This window comes from Arachis hypogaea, chromosome 14 (assembly GCF_003086295.3).
Source record: "Arachis hypogaea cultivar Tifrunner chromosome 14, arahy.Tifrunner.gnm2.J5K5, whole genome shotgun sequence".
Classification (NCBI taxonomy): domain Eukaryota; kingdom Viridiplantae; phylum Streptophyta; class Magnoliopsida; order Fabales; family Fabaceae; genus Arachis; species Arachis hypogaea.
The window spans coordinates 112,047,480-112,066,076 of NC_092049.1; the positions used below are offsets into that span (position 1 = coordinate 112,047,480).

The 18,597-nt window shown below is 36.7% G+C and overlaps 1 long non-coding RNA gene and 1 other non-coding gene across 2 annotated transcripts; both read right to left on the minus strand.

Annotated features, from left to right (window-relative positions):
* Positions 1 to 2,607: 2,607 nt before the first annotated feature.
* LOC112746489 (small nucleolar RNA R71) lies at positions 2,608 to 2,715 on the minus strand. Its single transcript, XR_003174370.1, has one exon. It is a non-coding gene; the product is annotated as a small nucleolar RNA R71 (small nucleolar RNA).
* Positions 2,716 to 15,692: 12,977 nt separating this feature from the next.
* LOC112740522 (uncharacterized) lies at positions 15,693 to 17,201 on the minus strand. Its single transcript, XR_003171207.2, has 3 exons — positions 17,060 to 17,201; positions 16,356 to 16,415; positions 15,693 to 15,940 (listed from the first exon to the last, which is right to left on the minus strand). It is a non-coding gene; the product is annotated as an uncharacterized lncRNA (long non-coding RNA).
* Positions 17,202 to 18,597: the final 1,396 nt, after the last annotated feature.

Consider the following 18,597-nt stretch of genomic DNA (forward strand, 5'->3'; position numbering starts at 1 on the left):
GACGACCCAGTGCACTTGCTGGTTAGTTGTGCGAAGTTGTGAACCATGGTATTGGCATCATGTTTTTGGCGCCATTACCAGGGAAAGAAAGAACGATGAATTTTACATAATCAAAGTGTAATCACAATTTCTGCGCATCAAGTTTTTGGCGCCGTTGCCGGGGATTGTTTGAGTTTGGACAACTAATGGTTCATCTTGTTGCTCAGATTAGGTAATTTTCTTTTTGTTTTCTTTCCAAAAAAATTTTCAAAAATCTTTCAAAATTTTCTCCTTTGTTTTTGAAAAAAAAATCTTAAAATAAAAATGTTTTCAAAAATATATTTTTCTTCAGAATTTTTAAGAATGAATTCTAGTGTTTCATGAAGCATGTGGAGCCTGGCTGGCTGTAAAGCCATGTCTAAATTCCTTTAGACTGAGACTTCCAATTTGTTATCAAGAGCAAGCTAGTTGGTGCTAATCCACCTGCTGCTGTTCATGATCTACCTGCTGCATGCTAAAGCTTGGCTGGCTATTATGCCATGCCTGACCCTTTGATTAGAGCTTTAGACTAAAAGAGCATAAAATTCATGGAATTCATATTAAAAATTTTGGAATCCTTATTTTTCTTTTTTTTTTTCAAAATGATTTTCGAAAATTTTAAAATAAAAATACAAAAAAAATCATAAAATCATAAAAACCAAAAATATTTTGTATTTCTTGTTTGAGTCTTGAGTCATGTTATAAGTTTGGTGTCAATTGCATGTGCATCTTGCATTTTTCGAAAATTCTCATGCATTCATAGTGTTCTTCATGATCTTCAAGTTGTTCTTGGTAAGTCTTCTTGTTTGATCTTTGCATTTGCATGTTTTGTGTCTTTTCTTGTTTTTCATATGCATTCTTGAATTCTTAGTGCCTAAGCATTAAAGAATTCTAAGTTTGGTGTCTTGCATGTTTTCTTTGCATTAAAAATTTTTCAAAAATGTGTTCTTGATGTTCATCATGATCTTCATAGTGTTCTTGGTGTTCATCTTGACATTCATAGTGTTCTTGCATGCATTCCTTGTTTTGATTCAAAAATAAAAGAGAAAAACATGAAAATGATGTTTTTAATTTTTCTCTCTCATCATAAAAATTCAAAAAATAAAAAAAAATCTTTCCCTCTTTTCTCTCATCAAATTCGAAAATTAGATTTGACTTTTTCAAAAAATTTTTTTAAAAAAAAATCTAGTTGTTTTTATGAGTCAAATCAAATTTTCAATTTAAAAATCTTATCTTTTTCAAAATCTTTTTCAAAAATCAAATCTTTTTCATTCTTCTTAGTTATTTTCGAAAATTTCAAAAATCTTTTTCAAAAATCTTTTTCTTATTTTTATATCAAATTTTCGAAAATAACAATAACAATTAATGTTTTGATTCAAAAATTTCAAGTTTGTTACTTGCTTGTTAAGAAAGATTCAAACTTTAAATTCTAGAATCATATCTTGTGATTTCTTGTGAATCAAGTCATTAATTATGATTTTAAAAAATCAAATCTTTTTCAAAACTAATTTCAATCATATCTTTTCAAAAATATCTTCTTATCTTATCTTTTTAAAAAAATTTGATTTTCAAAATATCTTTTCTAACTTCCTATCTTCTTATCTTTTCAAAATTGATTTTCAAAATTTGTTTCAACTAACTAACTAACTTTTTGTTTGTTTCTTATCTTTTTCAAAACTACCTAACTAACTCTCTCTCTCTCTCTAATTTTCGAAAATATCTCCCCCTTTTTCAAAATTTATTTTTAATTAAACTAATCATTTTATTTTTTTTTTTTTGAATTTTCGAAAAACTATTAACATTTTTTAAAAACCATTTTCGAAAATCACTAACTCCTTTTCAAAAATTATTTTTGAAAATTTTCTTCTCTCTCATCTCCTTCTATTTATTTATTCATCTACTAACATCTCTCCCTCACCCACCAAAAATCCGAACCCTCTCTCTCTCTTTCTGAGTTCAGATTTTTCTCTTCTTCTTTTCTTCTACTAACAATAAGGAACCTCTTTACTGTGACATAGAGGATTCCTCTTCTTTTCTTTTTCTCTTCTCTTTCTTATGAGCAGGGACAGAGAAAAAGGCATTCTTGTTGAAGCTGATCCAGAACCTGAAAGGACTCTGAAGAGGAAACTAAGAGAAGCTAAATTACAACAATCCAGAGACAACTTGATTGAAAATTTCGAACAAGTAAAGGAGATGGCAGCCGAACCCAACAACAATGCAAGGAGAATGCTTGGTGACTTTACTGCACCAAATTCCAATTTACATGGAAGAAGCATCTCCATTCCTGCCATTGGAGCAAACAACTTTGAGCTGAAACCTCAATTAGTTTCTCTGATGCAGCAGAACTGCAAGTTTTATGGACTTCCATCTGAAGATCCTTTTCAGTTCTTAACTGAATTCTTGCAGATATGTGATACTGTTAAGACTAATGGAGTAGATCCTGAAGTCTACAGGCTCATGCTTTTCCCTTTTGCTGTAAGAGACAGAGCTAGAGTATGGTTGGACTCTCAACCTAAGGATAGCCTGAACTCTTGGGATAAGCTGGTCAAGGCTTTCCTAGCCAAGTTCTTTCCTCCTCAAAAGCTGAGCAAGCTTAGAGTGGATGTTCAAACCTTCAGACAGAAAGAAGGTGAATCCCTCTATGAAGCTTGGGAGAGATACAAAGGACTGACCAAAAAGTGTCCTTCTGACATGCTTTCAGAATGGATCATCCTGGATATATTCTATGATGGTCTGTCTGAGTTATCTAAGATGTCATTGGATACCTCTGTAGGTGGATCCATTCACCTGAAGAAAACGCTTGCAGAAGCTCAAGAACTCATTGACATGGTTGCAAATAACCAGTTCATGTACACTTCTGAAAGGAATCCTATGAATAATGGGACGCTTATGAAGAAGGGAGTTCTTGAGATTGATACTCTGAATGCCATATTGGCTCAGAACAAAATATTGACTCAGCAAGTCAATATGATTTCTCAGAGTCTGAATGGAATGCAAGCTGCATCCAACAGTACTCAAGAGGCATCTTCTGAAGAAGAAGCTTATGATCCTGAGAACCCTGCAATAGCAGAGGTGAATTACTTAGGTGAACCTTATGGAAACACCTATAACTCATCATGGAGAAATCATCCAAATTTCTCATGGAAGGATCAAAAGCCTCAACAAGGCTTTAATAATTGTGGAAGAAACAGGTTTAGCAATAGCAAGCCTTTTCCATCATCCACTCAGCAACAGACAGAGAATTCTGAGCAGAACCCATCTAGCTTAGCAAACTTAGTCTCTGATCTATCTAAGGCCACTGTGAGTTTTATGAATGAAACAAGGTCTTCCATTAGAAATTTGGAAGCACAAGTGGGCCAGCTGAGTAAAAGAATCACTGAAATCCCTCCTAGTACTCTCCCAAGCAATACAGAAGAGAATCCAAAAGGAGAATGCAAAGCCATTGACATAAGCACCATGGCCGAACCTGTAAGGGAAGGAGAGGACGTGAATCCCAAGGAGGAAGACCTCCTGGGACGTCCAGTGATCAATAAGGAGCTTCCCTCTGAGGAACCTAAGGACTCTGAGGCTCATCTAGAGACCATAGAGATTCCATTGAACCTCCTTATGCCCTTCATGAGCTCTGATGAGTATTCATCTTCTGAAGAAAATGAGGATGTCACTGAAGAGCAAGCTGCCAAGTTCCTTGGTACAATCATAAAGCTGAATGCCAAATTATTTGGTATTGAGACTTGGGAAGATGAACCTCCCTTGTTCACCAATGAACTAAGTGATCTGGATCAACTGACATTGCCTCAGAAGAGACAGGATCCTGAAAAGTTCATAATACCTTGTACCATAGGCACCATGATCTTTAAGGCTCTGTGTGACCTTGGTTCAGGAATAAACCTCATGCCCCTCTCTGTAATAGAGAAACTGGGAATCTATGGGGTGCAAGCTGCTAAAATCTCATTAGAGATGGTAGACAATTCAAGAAAATAGGCTTATTGACAAGTAGAGGACGTGTTAGTAAAGGTTGAAGGCCTTTACATCCCGTCTGATTTCATAGTCCTGGATACTGGAAAGGAAGAGGATGAATCCATCATCCTAGGAAGGCCTTTCCTAGCCACAGCAAGAGTTGTGATTGATGTGGACTGAGGAGAATTGATCCTTCAAATAAATGAGGACAACCTTGTGTTTACAACTCAAAGATTTCTCTCTGCATCCATGGAGAGAAAGCAGAAGAAGCTTCTTTCAAAGCAGAGTCAACCAAAGCCCCCACAGTCAAACTCTAAATTTGGTGTTGGGAGGCCACAACCAAACTCTAAGTTTGGTGTCAAAACCCCATATCCAAACTCTAAGTTTGGTGTTGGGAGGTCTCAACAAAGCTCTGCACACCTGTGAGGCTCCATGAGAGCCCACTGTCAAGCTATTGACATTAAAGAAGCGCTTATTGGGAGGCAACCCAATTTTTATTTACCTAACGATATTTTTCTTAGTTATATGTCTTTATAGGTTCATGATCATGTGGAGTCACAAAATAAATATAAAAATTGAAAACGGAATCAAAAATAGCAGAAGAAAAATCACACCCTGGAGGAAGACCTTACTAGCGTTTAAACGCCAGTAAGAAGCATGTTTTGGGCGTTCAACGCCAGAACGGAGCGTGGTTCTGGCGCTGAACGCCAGAAATGGGCAGCATCTGGGCGTTTGAACGCCAGAAATGCACCCTGGAGGAGAGCTGGCACTGAACGCCCAGAACAAGCATGGTTCTAGCGTTCAACGCCAGAAATAGGCAACAAATGGGCGTTCAACGCCCAGAACAAGCACCAATCTGGCGCTGAACGCCCAGAGTTGTGTGCAAAGGCATTTTACATGCCTAATTTGGTACAAGGTTGTAAATCCTTGAACACCTCAGGATCTGTGGACCCCACAGGATCCCCACCTACCTCCACTCACTCTCTTCTCTCTTCTCAATCATCCTCTATTCCCAATAAACCCTCTTCCCTATTAACCCTTCACCACTCACATACACCCACTCTTCCCCATAAACCTACCCAATAAACTCCACCTACCTTCAAAATTCAAAAATCAATTTCCCACCCAAACCCACCCATATGGCCGAACCTTAACCCCCCTCCCTTCCCTATATAAAGCCTTCCATTCTTCTTCATTTTCACACAACACAACACTCTCTTTCCCTTCTTGACCGAAACACACCTCCCCCCTCTTCTCCATATTTTCTTCTTCTTCTTCTTCATCTAACTCTTTCTTTTCTTGCTCGAGGGCGAGCAATATTCTAAGTTTGGTGTGGTAAAAGCATAAGCTTTTTATTTTTCCATTACCATTGATGGCACCTAAGACCGGAGAATCCTCTAGAAAAGGGAAAGGGAAGACAAAAGCTTCCACCTCCGAGTCATGGGAGATGGAAAGGTTCATCTCCAAAGCCCATCAAGATCACTTCTATGATGTTGTGGCCAAGAAGAAGGTGATCCCCGAGATCCCTTTCAAGCTCAAGAGAGCCCATTCATGGAGCTCAAAAGGTGCAGGAAGCTCATCACCATGAGATCCCGGAGATGCCTCAAATGCATTTTCCTCCACAAAACTATTGGGAGCAAATCAACACCTCCCTAGGAGAATTAAATTCCAACATGGGACAACTAAGGGTGGAACATCAAGAGCACTCCATCATCCTTCATGAAATAAGAGAAGATCAAAAAGTAATGAGGGAGGAGCAACAAAGACAAGAAAGAGACATAGAAGAGCTCAAGGACATCATTGGTTCCTCAAGAAGGAAATGCCACCATCACTAAGGTGTATTCATTCCTTGTTCTTATTTCTTCTGTTTTTCGTTTTCTATGTTATGTGCTTATCTATGTTTGTGTCTTCATTACATGATCATTAGTAGTTAGTAACTTTGTCTTAAAGTTATGAATGTCCTATGAATCCATCACCTCTCTTAAATGAAAAATGTTTTAATTCAAAAAAACAAGAAATACATGAGTTTTGAATTTATCCTTGAACTTAGTTTAATTATATTGATGTGGTGACAATGCTTCTTGTTTTCTGAATGAATGCTTGAACAGTGCATATGTCTTTTGAAGTTGTTGTTTAAGAATGTTAAATATGTTGGCTCTTGAAAGAATGATGACTAGGAGACATGTTATTTGATAATCTGAAAAATCATAAAAATGATTCTTGAAGCAAGAAAAAGCAGCAAAGAACAAAGCTTGCAGAAAAAAAAAGGGAGCGAAAAAAAATAGAAAGAAAGAGAAAAAGCAAGCAGAAAAAGCCAAAAGCTCTTAAAACCAAGAGGCAAGAGCAAAAAGCCAATAACCCTTAAAACCAAAAGGCAAGGGCAAATAAAAAAGGATCCCAAGGCTTTGAGCATCAGTGGATAGGAGGGCCTAAAGGAATAAAATCCTGGTCTAAGCGGCTAAACCAAGCTGTCCCTAACCATGTGCTTGTGACGTGTAGGTGTCAAGTGAAAACTTGAGACTGAGCGGTTAAAGTCAAGGTCCAAAGCAAAAAAAGAGTGTGCTTAAGAACCCTGGACACCTCTAATTGGGGACTTTAGCAAAGCTGAGTCACAATCTGAAAAGGTTCACCCAATTATGTGTCTGTGGCATTTATGTATCCGGTGGTAATACTGGAAAACAAAGTGCTTAGGGCCACGGCCAAGACTCATAAAGAAGCTGTGTTCAAGAATCATCATACTGAACTAGGAGAATCAATAACACTATCTGAACTCTGAGTTCCTATAGATGCCAATCATTCTGGACCTCAATGGATAAAGTGAGATGCCAAAACTATTCAAGAGGCAAAAAGCTATAAGTCCCGCTCATTTGATTGGAGCTATGTTTCATTGATAGTTTGGAATTTATAGTATCTTCTCTTCTTTTTATCCTATTTAATTTTCAGTTGCTTGGGGACAAGCAACAATTTAAGTTTGGTGTTGTGATGAGCAGATAATTTATACGCTTTTTGGTATTGTTTTTAGTATGTTTTTAGTAGAATCTAGTTACTTTTAGGGATGTTTTCATTAGTTTTTATGTTAAATTCACATTTCTAGACTTTACTATGAGTTTGTGTATTTTTCTGTGATTTCAGGTATTTTCTGGCTGAAATTGAGGGACTTGAGCAAAAATCAGATTCAGAGGTTGAAGAAGGACTGCTGATGCTGTTGGATTCTGACCTCCCTGCACTCAAACTGGATTTTCTGGAGCTACAGAACTTGAAATGGCGCGATTCTAATTGCGTTGGAAAGTAGACATCCAGGGCTTTCCAGAAATGTATAATAGTCCATACTTTGCCTAAGTTTAGATGACGCAAACTGGCGTTCAACGCCAGCTCTCTGTCCAATTCTGGCGTCCAGCGCCAGAAACAAGTTGCAAAGTGGAGTTCAACGCCCAAACTGGCACAAAAGCTGGCGTTCAACTCCAAGAATGACCTCTCCACGTGTAGACTTCAAGCTCAGCCCAAGCACACACCAAGTGGGCCCCGGAAGTGGATTTATGCATCAATTACTTACTTCTGTTAACCCTAGTAGCTAGTTTATTATAAATAGGACCTTTTACTATTGTATTAGAGATATTTGGCCTTAGTTTTAATCCATTGTTCATCTTAGGAGACTATTGATCACGTTAAGGGGGCTGGCCATTTGGCCATGCCTGGACCTTTCACTTATGTATTTTCAACGGTAGAGTTTCTACACTCCATAGATTAAGGTGTGGAGCTCTGCTGTTCCTCAAAGATTAATGCAAAGTACTACTGTTTTCTATTCAATTCATCTTATTTCACTTCTAAGATATTTATTCGCACCTCAACCTGAATGTGATGAACGTGACAATCATCATCATTCCCTATGAACGCATGCCTGACAACCACTTCCGTTCTACATAAGATTGAATGAGTATCTCTTAGATCTCTTAATCAGAATCTCCGTGGTATAAGCTAGAATGATGGCGGCATTCATGAGAGTCTGGAAAGTCTAAACCTTGTTCGTGGTATTCCGAGTAGGATTCAATGATTGAATGACTGTGACGAACTCAAAACTTGCGAGTGCTGGGCGTAGTGACAGACGCAAAAGGATAGTAAATCCTATTCCAGTATGATCGAGAACCTCCAAGATGATTAGCCATGCAGTGACAGCGCATCAGACCATTTTCACAGAGAGGAATAGGATGCAACCAACGACAAGGGTGATGCCTCCAGACGATTAGCCGTGCTGTGACAGAGCATTTGGACCATTTTCCCGAGAGAGATCGAAAGTAGCCATTGGCACCGGTGACATCCTTACATAAAGCCAACCATAGAAAGGAGTAAGACGGATTGGATGAAGACAACAGGAAAGCAGAGGTTCAGAGGAACGATTGCATCTCCATACGCTTATCTGAAATTCTCACCAGTGATTTACATAAGTATTTCTATCCTTATTTTAGTATTAATTTCGAAAACTCCATAACTGTTTTATATCTGCATGACTGAGATTTACAAGGTGACCATAGCTTGCTTCATACCAACAATATCCGTGGGATTCGACCCTTACTCACGTAAGGTATTACTTGGACGACCCAGTGCACTTGCTGGTTAGTTGTGCGAAGTTGTGAACCATGGTATTGGCATCATGTTTTTGGCGCCATCGCCAGGGAAAGAAAGAGCAATGAATTTTACATAATCAAAGTGTAATCACAATTTCGTCCACCAAAGTCATAAGCATAGAAATAAGGGCGATCTCTAACAACCCGAGTAGAGAAACAAACTCTCTCTTCAGAAGAGGGAGGGACAAGTTCATAATTCTTTTCATCACCTGCACTACTACAGACCCTATGAAACTGCCTAAGCTGCGCACAAAACTCGGAATCAACCAAAGAGACACACATAAGAACCATTGAGTCCACCCAATCGGCCATGCCCTCAGGAACCTGGGAAGACATCTCTACAACGTTATTGCGAGAAGACATGAGACCAACTAATCCTACAATAAGAAAAGAAGAATGGATTACTAAAAAGCATCTCGGACAAAGGATGAAACAACTCGACTAATATGATACAGAAGAACAAAAAGGAAAGGAAAACCCCAAGACTCAAACCAAGGTCCTGGGGCATCCTTTGGAGGCAGTAACAAAGCACCGTTTCAGGAAAAAACTACCGCTTACATTCTAGCATCTCTCAAAATAGAAGACCTTAAACAGCGAGCATTTTCATAGGAGAAAGACAAAACGTAAAAAGCACAGAAAGTCATCAAAACCACTATCTTCCTACAGTCTATCAGTAAAGAACAAGCATGCATCCCCAAACATCGAAGCACGACAAGTAGAAAGCGTCAAAGATACCTCCTTTTTTAGGATCAAACAAAATTATCACTCAAAGCATTCGAAACCAAAAGCACTAACAACAAGCAGAAGCCCTAAAAACAGCAAGCAACAGGAAAAGCGAAAAATCATGCAAAGAGGCAAAGAAACTACAGAACACACCACGATCAGGCATAATCAAAGGCAGAAAGATCCAACCTTTCTCCAGTCAAAATCAAAACTTTCTCAAAATAAATGGCGTAAAGGAAGGAAGGAAGAAGAACCAAACCTGGAAAATGGGAGAAAAGCTGCAAAAGAAAGCAGAAGAATGGAAGGCGAAATCCAGAATCACCCCTCTTCCGTGAAAATAGCAACAAAGCAGGCGTTGTAGGAAGGATCTATGGACTCAAAGCCAGAAATAGAAAGCGAGAGAGTAAAGGGAGAAGTTATGAAGAAAGAGTGAAGAAGAAAAACCGTTTCCTGAGTGTAAAGTTTAAAAATAAAGAAGTTAAGGAAAATGGGGCAATTAATGCCAAATTAATTGGGGCATTAAACCCTCGCACGTTCCCCATAACAAGGCGCTAATACAAAAGCGCGCGCTTTTAGAGAAAAACGTTCTACATTCAAAAAGGTTCTACAAAAGAAGAAGTCTACAAAATGCTCGAGTTCGGCTTCACTCGAGAAGGATCGAAGTCCTAAAACCAAGACTCGACCTCCAAAAGAAAGACCGAGCTCGAGCAGGGGCACTGTTCATATCCTGGGTCGAGCTATCCGACCCGGGATGATCGGCGACAAAGCGACCGACCTCTTCAGGTAGGACTATCCGACCTCTTCCCAAAAGAGCTCGGCCAAATCGACAGGAAAGCCCAAAAAGGGCTCAACTCAAGGAATACGACCCAGATCCAAAGGCAGTCCAAGCCTATAGAGATAAAGGCGGTTCTATTGAAGATAAGCTGACCTCGCCAAAAGATAAGATAAGATAAGATAACTAACTTATCTTATCTAAAAAGGTTACTCTATAACTACTATAAATACACTGGAGCACCCACTCATACTCTGATTCTACTAAAAAACCTGCTTAATACCCGTGCTAACTTAAGCATCGGAGTCTCTTGCAGGTACCCCCTACCCTCCGGTGACCAAGGATCAGCAGTGCAGCAAGTCCAACAAATCGGACACAACAGCTCCGGCCGCCACCAGCCAGCCGGACACGCCATCTCTGACCAATACAGAAGATCTCATCCGAGATCGACCTCCAGTTTCAGGTAACCCTCAGAACAAGTGGAAAAGGCATGGAAAGCATCATTTTTATGAGCAAGGAAAAGAACCCAACCAAATCTAGAGTAATCATCTACCACCACAAGACCATAGTGTTTGCCTCCTAAACTTTGAGTTCTTGTTGGTCCAAAAAGATCAATATGCAACATCTCTAATGGCCTTTTGGTTGAGATTCCATCTTTAGGTTTAAAGGAGGATTTTACTTGATTGCCCAATTGGCAAGCATCACAAGTAAAGTCCTTATCAAATTTAATTTTTGGAATTCCTTTGACCAGATTTTTCTTAACTAGCTTAGAAATTTGGTACATGCTTGCATGACCCAACTTTCTATGCCATAGCCATTTTTCAGATTCAAGAGATGTAAAGCATGTCACATTTTTTTCTTTTAGGTCCTCAAGAGTCAATCCATACACATTATTGCATCTTTTAGCTTCAAATAAAATATCCCCAGTTTTCTCACAAACAACCAAGCAAACAAACTTCCTAAAGATAACTTCAAAGCCTAAATCACACAATTGACTAACACTAAGTAAATTATGTTTCAAACCATGTACAAGAAGAACATCATTTATACAAGATGAAAAATTTTTACCAACTTTCCCAACAGCCACTATTTTTCCTTTTGCATCATCACCGAAAGTGACAAGTCCTCCATCATATTCATCAAGCTTTATGAAGAAGGTTGTCTTTCCGGTCATATGCCTAGAGCATCCGCTATCCATATACCACATATTTTCTTTTCGTTTGGATGCTAGGCACACCTACAAAACAAGCTCAAGTGACCTTAGGTATCCAAATTTTCTTGGATCCTTTCACGTTAAACCATCTCTTATGTCCTAAGCCATTATAATCAAAAACAACTTTACAAACTTTATCACCGATCATTCTTTCACCAAAAAAATATTGAATAGGAAAGTGTCTATTTCGATTGCATAGTCTACAAAATCTTGGAGTTGCTGTTTTGTTAAAGTAGGTGGGGTTTTGAAATCTTGTATCATTAGAAGATGAAGCAAAGTTTTCAAAATGAGATTTTTCAGCAGATTTATAAAACCCCAGCCCAGCCTTATCATAAAGAGGTTTTTGACTAGCCAAGATTTGATTCAGATTTTCAGAACTTTGAGTGAACTTGGCTAAGTCTTCCTTAATCCTTTTAACCTCATTAAGCAACTCTTCATTTCTTTTAAAACAATCTACATATGCAAGAATGGAATGATCACTTTCACAGCTCTTAATTTGGGCTTTTAACTGCTTATTTTCTTCAACAAGATCACAAGCAGTTTCGGCCTCCCTTACTTTTTCTTTAAGAAAACTGTTTTCAGCTTTAAGAATGGTGATTTGTTGTTCAAGTTCTTGATTTTTCAGCAGAAAATATCTTATTTTTTTAGAAAGGTGGTTTATCATAAGATGAAGATCTTCAGTGTTAGGGCTATGAAAGACTACCTGATCTATGTGATCTGCTATGAGACAAGGTTGTGACTTGGTCTCGGATTCCTCATCATCATCATCCGAGTCATTTTCCAAATCTTCCCATGAAGCCATCAGTCCCTTCTTTTTTCCTCTTTTTGGCTTCTCTTCCTTCTTTAACTTGGGACAATCAGATTTGAAATGCCCCATTTCCTTGCAGTTGTAACAAGTTACTTTGCTAAGGTCTTTCTTCATTTTCCTTGAGCTGCTGCCTTTGCCTTTGAGCTTCACCATTTTCCCGAATTTTTTTACAAACAACACAAATTCATTTTCAGATGAGTTATCATTGGATTCATCATCCAGAGGGTTAGTGACAGAAGAAAAAGCTATCCCTTTCTTTTTTGAATCTTTTTTCAAGTAGGTGTTTTCAAAAGCAAGTAAATTTCCTCTCAAATCATCATAAGTCATAGAATCAAGACCACTACTCTCAGAGATAATTAAAGCTTTTGTTTCCCACTCTTTTGTGAGATATCTCAACACTCTTCTCACTAGCACAGATTCAGGATACTTGATTCCCATAGCATCCAAGCCAACAATAATGGTGTTGAAGCGTTCAAACATCTCATCAATGGATTCTCCTTCCTTCATTGCAAACATTTCATACTCTCTGTTTAGCATATCAATCCTGGTCTTTTTCACAATGGTTGTTCCTTCATGAGTAACTAGGAGTTTATCCCAGATTTCCTTTGCTGCTGTGCAACGTGATACCCATCGGTACTCCTCAAAGATGATAGCACAGTTGAGCAGATTGATAGCTTTGGTGTTGAGCTCCACCTTTTTTCTATCTTCATCCGTCCAACTTGCTTCAGGTTTAAGAGAGAGAACTCCTTCGGCACTTGTAACAGTTGGATATTGAGGACCTTCTAGGATGATCTTCCAAAGTTTGTAATCCACTGCTTGTTCAAATATCTTCATCCTCTCCTTCCAATAGGTATAGTTTTTCCCATTGAAAAGAGGGAGTCTGTTGCTTGATTGTCCTTCGGTCAGATTGTAGGACACCAAATTTGAGCCACTATTTTCTGCCATGAGGATCTTTACTCCAAGCTGCAAAGCTTGATCTCTTTGAGACCAAGCTCTGATACCAATTGATGGTTATCAGTGGCTAAGAGAAGGAGGGTTGAATCTTAGCCCCCTTTTTGCTTGATAATACTTGCTGACCTTTGAAACCAACTTTGGAAACTTTTTGTCTTTTTATCTCATGACTAGCCACGAGACTTTTTCTTTTGTCTCATCCCCAACCACGAGACTTTTCTTTTTGTCTCGTCACTTGACACGAGATATTTTCGGTTTTAGCTCCTGTGCAGTCGGAACAAAAATGGAGTAGAGAAGAGAGAAAATTACACCCAGATATATCCTGGTTCAGCTGCTAAGTGCAGTGCAGCCTACATTCAGTCTCCATCACAAACATGATGGAATTTCACTATAATCTTTCTGATTACAATCTGTAAAGTGCTAACCCAACTTACAAAGGGATTCCCACAGAATCATGAAACACAACATAGATGAACAAAGGAACTCAAAGGACATCTATGGCTTTTTTCTTTTAATTTTGCACTCTCTGCCTTTTTTCGCTCTATGGATTTTTCATACAAACCTCACTGTTTGTCTTTTTCCATGAGACTCAAGACATGACAAAATTAAACAGAAAAATTATAAAACAGAATACATTGAAGGAGAAGAGAAATCTGTTAGCTCAGGTAGCTCTGAGAATTCTGTGCCTTGCACTCTCAAACTTTCTCCTTGTCTTAACCCGTGGCTGTTCTCCCTTTTTATAGAAGAGGAAAGCCTCTACAGTTGAAACCAAAAACCAAGCCAACTTCTTCTTCTCCAAGAAACAGAACCGGTTCGGCCACACAGAGAGAGAAGAGATAACCATGCAAAACCCAACATGCAATTACCTCTAGTCCTTCCTTGGTCATAACTCTTCATCAATCTGAGCTCTCCATCCTTGACTTGCTCTCCAAGATGGATTTCTGGCCATTGATGCTTCATGATGATGATGACTTCTTCTGCTCCACTTTTGCTTTCTTCCTCACGTAGCCACCCTAGCTACCTTCTGTGATGAGTGAACTCAAAAGTGGTGACAAGTCATCTCCTCCAAGATTTTCTTTCCTGCTGGCCGAATCTCCTTCTCCTTTTTTGGTATGGAGGAGCCAAGATCTCATCACCATATCTTTCTTTTCATGGTTGCAGATCTTAGCCACTACATTTTTTTATGTTTTCTTGCCATCATTGTGATGGTCTTTTTACTAGCTCATTCTTCTTCTTGTTGGTAGCTTAAAATCTCCATTGTTTGCTGTGTAAGAATCGAAGAGAAGGAAAGAGATGAGAGAGAAGAAAGTAAAAAAGCAATCAAGTGTGTTTGAATAAATTAATTAAAGTGAGTTGCTTTTACTTCCCTTAGGTGGAGTAGCGTGTAGCATTGATAATCACCATCAAATCAATTTGTCAATCTCTCTCTCTCATAGTTTCCATGCAATAAATGATAATTAAATGAATTTGAAATCCATCACATGGTTAGAATTGAGATCCGTTGGAAGGCATAGGCAAATATCAACATTTGCTTTCCTGATGAATTGTTTTTGGATCATCATAGGGGTTTATGGCAAAATATGTTTAACTTGGGCTTGCAACAAGTAATGGATCATTTTGGCCCAAAGACAAGAATAATAATTCAGCCACACAAAAACATTTTTGCTGAATGAATTCACACTTTTGGGCTTACATCATATCATTTAATATTCGGCACAATAGTAAACCTGCATCACAAATTATTGACTAACACATGTTACATGAAGATCATAATTAATAATTTTATAATCAATTATTTTAATAATGTTTGTTCATCATTAAAATAAATCTGAGTTTTCCAAACTCATAAAAAAAAATTGCATATCGACTACAATTTTTTCTGTCAGCAAGGATCTACCCAGTTTTTTACGTCTCTACTTAATAAATTTATAGGTGACACACCTGCTCCAAATCTCCCTATACCACTGCGGTTGGATGAGACCTCAAATGCTGCTAAGACACCATATGATCAAGGTCCATGGTAGGTGGTAAAACAAGTGCTCATCAAGTGGCAAGGTATGCCTGAAGAAGATGCTTTCTGGGAAGCTTATGAGAATATGAAGCAGCAGTATCCAAACTTCGACCTTGACCTCAAGGTCGATTTTAATGGGGGAGTATTGATGTGAGAAAGGGAAGTGAGAGCCTTGCAAGAGTGGAAAAGGAAATGGCAAAGAAAGGGATAATACAACTTATGCAAGAAGAACCATAACGAAATTGGTTATTGAGGTCCTTATATCTAAATAGCCAAAAAAGCATTAAGAGGCTGCATGTGAATAGTGAGCTGAGTTTTCTTTCTGGCTGAATCTCTTCTCTTTGGCTTCTTCTTCATTTTTCATTTCTTCAAAGTGTTAACATGCTTCTCACTCTTTATGCAGGTGAGAGTACTAACCGTGCGCTATCTCTTCTTTTCATTTTTTGTACTCTAGTACTCATCATACCGATACTTTTACTTATTATACTGATCATTTATAAACTCTACTTATACCTACTTGTATCGTTTCACACTGGTTATCAATAAATCCATTCTTTGATTGCATTGTATTAGAATAACTCTTTAGTTAGAAAAGACATAGACATATATTAAACATATGAAAAAAAAAAATCAACTTCTCATTACAATATTAAACTTCCATTACAACTAATTAATCATCAACAAGAAGTGACTACGTTTTATTTCACAAATAATACAAACTACACTTTGAATAATTTAATTTGAAAAGCAGTACAATGTGAAATGATGTTTAAATGACCGTTGTTAACAATAGTGCGTGATGTTGTGGAGATCGATCCAATTTATAATTCATCATCCTTGGTGAGGTTCATTCCCTCCGTGTCAACTGGTGGTGGAAGAATACATGTAAACAAATTATTAATAATCTTCCTCCAGAAAAAGAAAATAAAAAATATAAAAGGATTAAAGTTTTAAACCTTTGCTGAACTTTATCTTTTAAAAGTGAAGATTAGCAATTTTTTTAAGAGGATACTAATCTTCAATCAATAAAAGCAAAAGGTGAATTTTATTCTATAACAAAGAGGAAGATGAACTTATATATAATTTTAATATACTGTAAAGGTAAAATAATTTTATATGTGTATTTAATTAAATAAATATTAATAAAAATAATTATTTTTTATATTGATAGTATAAATAATTATTTAAAATAATAAATATAATCAAGCAATTATATAAAATATTTTACAGTTTGGGTACATCCAATTTAAACTATACACCCACGAACGATGGAGTCTTACCTGATTCCGCAACACAGTTACCCGTTCTATCGCAAAATGAATCACATGCTCCCTCTAGGGCTAAAAAAGAAAAAAAAAAGAAATGTCACAAACGATAAGTGACGCAGGATGGACACATAATTAGAAATATTTTACGTATGTTTAAAGCATATATATTTAATATGTAATTCAATAATTTTATAGTCCATTTGTTTTAATTTTTTAATTCATAAAATAAATTAAATGACTACAAATATTTGTAGAGGACATATCCAGAAGGTATGCAATAAGCAAAGGAAAACATGCGTATATGACGATGATAATCAGAAATTTAAATTTTGTTGTAGCCATTATCAGGAAATTAAATTGTAAAAGTCTAGGGGGCAGCAACTTTGTTAAATTCTGGCCAGCATGTAATCATCAAAGAAAAGTAAACCATTGGATAAAATCTCAAACCAATCTCACACCATTAAAACCATCATTAATGACTATTTGATGACTACAAATCACAAAAGTTGCTGGTCCCTTAGCATTCTTCAATTAAATTAACAAGAATTTGCATGGTAAAAAGTTACAACCATACTAACTATACATATTAAAATTATTTATTAAAATTCATTATATATATATATATATATATACTGATTTTAATAGCTGATTATACGTGACATTTTTTAAAAACTTAACATGAATATACGTCTGCTGGAATTGGAAGGCTGTCTTACCGGCTTGGCCAGAAACGGGTGATGCGAGAAGGAATATAAAAATATAAGACAAAACCAAGAATGCAACAAAGATGGCCCTCCTCATTATTGTGAAATACTTATTATTCTTTGGCTGGGTAGAAATAGTTCAAATTCGCTTTTGTGCATATAGAACCTACGCCAACATGTATTTATATAGTCTTCAAAAATGTATTTATTCATTATTGAGATTATCTTAAAGTATATGTAGCTAACATAGAAAAGTAAAAGGTCAAAAAAATTCAAAAAAGAGAAAAGAAAATGAAAGCTAACTAGACACCAAATTAGCTTCAATCACAAATTAAAAAAAAATTCCCGACTTATTTGACAACATCCTAAAATATTTTAAGCAACTATGACAGAAGATGAACCATTTTCTATGTTCAGTACTTAATAGCAATAAAAAGGGTCGTGCAAAATATTGTAAAGAATCGTCAATCAATAAGAAGACATTATCGAAATAGAAGCAAATATTTTAACTCAGCTGATGAGCATGGTTTACCGCACCTGAACGGTTGTTGGGGAAAAATATTTCATCTTTTAAAACCATCTCAATTTCTATTTATTGGCCATCTGTTATAAAAACAATTTTATATTAATTTTTATGTTATAAACAGTAAATAAAAATTTAAAGTATCTCTCTTTTCTATTAAAAGAAATTAACTTTATTCTTTAATATAATTTCATTTAATCAATTAATTAAAAAAATTAAAATTAATGTAGTTATTATTTTTTTCAATAATATTATTTAAATTTATAAATTCAAAAATAATTTACTATTAAAATATATTACTATTAAAATTAATTTTTGTTCTTTCATTGTCGCTTGCATTTGTAACTCTTTCTCCTGGATTGCTATGATCTTTGCTTTATGTTCTCTCTTTTCTTCTCTTTCTTTTTTTCTATCCATTAGTTCCTTTTCTCTAACGTTCTTAATATCTTCAACTAATAATTTTTTTTACTAAAATTTTCAGACATTTGTATTTTTTCTTACTTTTTCTCTTGCTCTTTGATCTTTGTGAGCGAAAGAAAGAGTCCACACTGGTTTCGTCAGCCAACGGTATTTCTGGATTTGATGAAGATGAGTATGCTCCAATTACACTAATCTTAGTAATTTTCTTTGAGCCTCACTCTGTGTAGATAGTTGGCTTCTCCATTTTGCTCCAAACGAAGCATGTTCTAATGCCTCTCAAAAGTGATTTTTTTTTATCATAATTTGTGAAATAAAGTTTATACGCCAACTCCTTTATATCATCAGCGTTCGAACCACTCCTTATGTTTCGATTAGCTTGATCGTAGCAACCAGCAAATTCTGCAACAGTTTTGTTGATCTTATACCATCGTTTCTTACATGCAACTACCCCCTTTTGTCACGTCGGTGCAAAATTCTACACAGTAGCTGTGAATTCGACTCCAAAATATTTTCTCCTTTAATCAGTACCAATTATAGGGTCAGTTGAAACATTTAACCATGCACTAATCAACATCTCATCCTCTTTTCAATGCCAATGTTGAATACT